We start from the raw sequence: 3848 nt of genomic DNA, 5'->3' as shown, positions 1-3848 counted from the left end.
AAATAAACAAGAGACATCTTGATTCCCAAGACATAGAACAAATTAATCAGAGTCATCGTTTTCTAATACAAAAGCATATCTGCTTCTGTAATAAAACAATATAAGATTTTCTTCAGCAACCTGCAAATAGGTCAAATAGTAAAGAATTTGAAAGTGCACTGAGTTCTTTTACAATTCAAAAAGTGTCCTATAAAAATTAGGCTTGGTTGTGATGGAGAGTTGGCTTGTTAAATGACCCAGGAACAACCCCACAGGCCTGATCATCTTAGAGCAGAAGAAAACTACCTGGGGTTTGCCACTCCCTGGTCAACTGGTGCCTTTATCATTAGTTAAAGCTTTTGCTATTCATGTAAGGAACAGAAAAAGGCAAGCCTGATTACCTCCAGTACATTTGGAGTCTGATTTTAAGTGACCACTTTTCATTGTGAGTTTATGAAATCTTTAAGAGAAGCTGTGAAGGAATGTAATAAATTCAAGAAATAAAGCTGTCTCGGGTGCCCCATAGATCCCAGTGGATATAATTTCACAGAACTGAGTTACCGCTCAGGACAGCCAAGATATTCTTAATGCTCCTATCTATAGCCCCCAATTCTATGATTTACAGTTCTAGAGGGAATAAAGTCTTCTGGTTAATACAAGGAAGAAACAAAAGCTACAAACAAAATCTGTGATTTAGTTAACAGTATTTGTCTGGCTTCCTGAATCTCTCAAAAAGGTAGAGGGTGGGGCAAAAGTAGGTTTACAGTTGTGAGTGCCTGAAACACAGTTTATTCTTGTATTGCTTATTAATTATTGAATTATTTTTCATACTAACAACTGTAAACCTACTTCGACCCACCCTGCATATGCAGGATCTATATGCAGATAATGATAAAATTATCTGAAATCTGTAATAACCAAATAATTAAAGATTTTGCTTATGAATGAAAAAATAAAACCTCAGTATAACACCTACACCAAGTTTAAGTTAATCAATAAATGTAATGTAATCTCAATCAAAATTTCATCAAGATTTCTAAAGAAATTTGATATTGTGATTTCACAGTTAATATGAAAATATTAGTTTACAAAAATTGTGAAAAAAATTTATAAAAAACTATAAAAGATGGACATATCCTAACAGATTTTAATATTTGGGGGAGGAGATGGGCATAGTAATTAAAATACTGTGGTATTGTAATGGCAGGGATATCAGGACTTAAATTTGGTAGTTAAAGAACCAGAGAATAAATAAATGTGGCTTTCCAGATGAATGGAGGAAAAATGCAATTAAAAAATTAAGTTGTGTTGAAAAAGTTATTAATTTACTTATAAAAGAATAAAGATAGGCCTATAATCTCCCATAACTTAAAAACTCCAATGCAAGTATAAATGGAAACATATTGTAATAGTATGTGTATAATTCTATATTAAATATAATGTATTATTAATTGTATATATAATACATACAAAATGCTATATGTAATATATGATAATATACAGAAAATATATAATACCATGATATATATGATAATGTATATTTATTCAGTATCTTACTCATATATGTGTTTATACAAGATGTATTATATACATTTATTTATATATATAATTTTCAGAGATATATCCATTTAACTATATCTTTATCTATCTACCTACCTCTATCTATAAAGAGAGAAAAATATAGTATAATGGCATTCTACCTTTGTAGTAGACAAGACCTTATTAAACAAGAGATAAATGAACACCAAAAAAATTAAGGAAAAGAGACAGAATATTATGGATATATAAACAGACATACACATTTACAAATAAAACCACAGAAATCATTGGAATCAAAACTATTAAAATAATCTTCCACAAATCCTTAAAAAAAACAATCAAATTGGAAAGATTAGAATTTTAAGACATTCACATTATTAATACATATAAGATAGACTTAAATGAAAAATAAACAAGATATTGTTTTTTACTCATCAGACTAGTACACATCAAAAAGAATAATGAAAGTATTGGGAAGAAATGAATAGTTTCATACTTAGTGTAAATTGGTACTTATTTTTAGATGAATATTAGGGAACAGTATTAGATGTGTATGTCATTATTCAGAAACTCTTCTTGTAGGTGTGTATCTTTTCTAAAAAAATATTTTTTCTTTATTGATTTTAGAGAGGAAGGGAGAGGTAGAGAGAGATAGAAACATCAATGAGAGAGAACATCTATTGGTCACCTTCTGCCTGTCCCCCACTGGGGATTGGGCCACAACCTGGGCATGAGCCCTGGCCAGGAATTGAACTGGTGACCTCTTGGTGCACGGGTCAACACTCAACAACTGAGCCACACCAGCTGGGCTGTAGGTGTATATGGTAAGAATACATTTGCATATACTTTAGGAAACTGTACAAGAAGGTTAATTGAAGCATTAGCCTAAGCAATAAGAAAAAGAAAAATAAGCCTAGATGTCTTTATTGCAACAATAGTTAAATTTAAATTTATTTATTTATATTTAATATAATATATTATGCATATATTTCATTTAAATTTGCATTTGTTTAGAGTTGCTTGAGACATGATGAGCATGTTTACATATCGCTTGTGAAAACAAAACATCTCTGAAACTGTAGTATTGTCATTTCAGCTCTTCTTCCCTTCTTATTAACCCTTGACATTTTCTCTTAAACTCTACAAGGAAAGAGGGATCTGAGACCTACAACTTCAAGTAAATGTATTCTGTCAACAGACTGAATGAGTTGGGAAATAGGTTCTTTCCCAGGGCCTGCCTGGGGACACCTTGATTTCTGCCTTGTGAGACCCTGAGCAGAGAACTCAGCTGAGTCCACACAAGCGTCTGACCTACAGAAATGTCAGAAGATATGGGTATTGTTTTAAACCACTAATTTTGTGGTACTTTGATACATAGCAATAGAAAATAAATACACCATCAGAAAAAAATAATCATCTTGTCCCAAATATCCAACATTCTTATTGTTTACACCTCCCTTTATGTTAATGGCAGAGATCTCATTATTATTGCCTAGATCGATGCTTTGGATTTCTTTTTTTTCATTTTAAGTTTTAATGAAAGTTATACATAAGATTGCTTTATTCCTGCATGTTCTCAATTGTTTCTTCCTTGTAGTTGCCCTTTTCCTTTCCTACTTGGGGAGATTTGGCTTTACATTCAAGGATCTTTTTGTGGTCTTTGTCCAGTTCTAATCTAGTGATAACCACCTTGCTGGGGTGAGTGCCCACATGAACAGTTGTATGGTTAGCTTTCTCCCGTTGCACTCGTTCAATGTAGATGACATGTTTATTCCTGTAAACCTGGACTACTTTGCCAATTTGCTGCCCTTTGTAATGTCTCAAACAACCCAAACTTCATCATTCTTTCGGATGGGCATGGACCAAACATTGTACTTCTGTCTCAGCTCTTTGGAAAAAGGAAGAGAAATAATCTTCCTGCGAATGTGGGAAGGTTCATTGAAATGCCTTTTATGGTTCTTGCTCTGGTCGGAAGTCACAAAGAGATTGAACTTCATTTTGACTGCTGGCGTTTCTTCGATGGACGCAAAAGGGAAGAGCTGGATTTCTTCCTTAGAAATCCTGATTGCTGATCTTCCTCCAATCTATTCCTAACCCAGTCTGTCTCATCTGCATATAAACATACTCAAGACTATTTCAACTATTCTCCACTCATGACACATCTTTTCTTCCACTAGTATCCAGTTTCATATTTCATTTACAGCTCATTCTTCATTCCAGATCTCTTGCTTCAATTTCAGACCCGTACATCAAATTCTCTACTAGATAGCACTCTTTGGATGTCCTACAGGCAGCTCTAAATCAATAGATCCAAAACAGAACTCATCTAT

General features: G+C 33.1%; 1 pseudogene; it reads right to left on the bottom strand.

The window, feature by feature from the left end:
- Positions 1-3078: 3078 nt before the first annotated feature.
- On the bottom strand, positions 3079-3515 carry LOC118641111 (annotated as a pseudogene).
- Between the last annotated feature and the right edge of the window lie 333 nt (positions 3516-3848).

This window comes from Molossus molossus, unplaced genomic scaffold (genome assembly GCF_014108415.1).
Source record: "Molossus molossus isolate mMolMol1 unplaced genomic scaffold, mMolMol1.p scaffold_m16_p_25, whole genome shotgun sequence".
NCBI lineage: Eukaryota > Metazoa > Chordata > Mammalia > Chiroptera > Molossidae > Molossus > Molossus molossus.
This window is presented reverse-complemented; position numbering and strand designations above follow the sequence as displayed.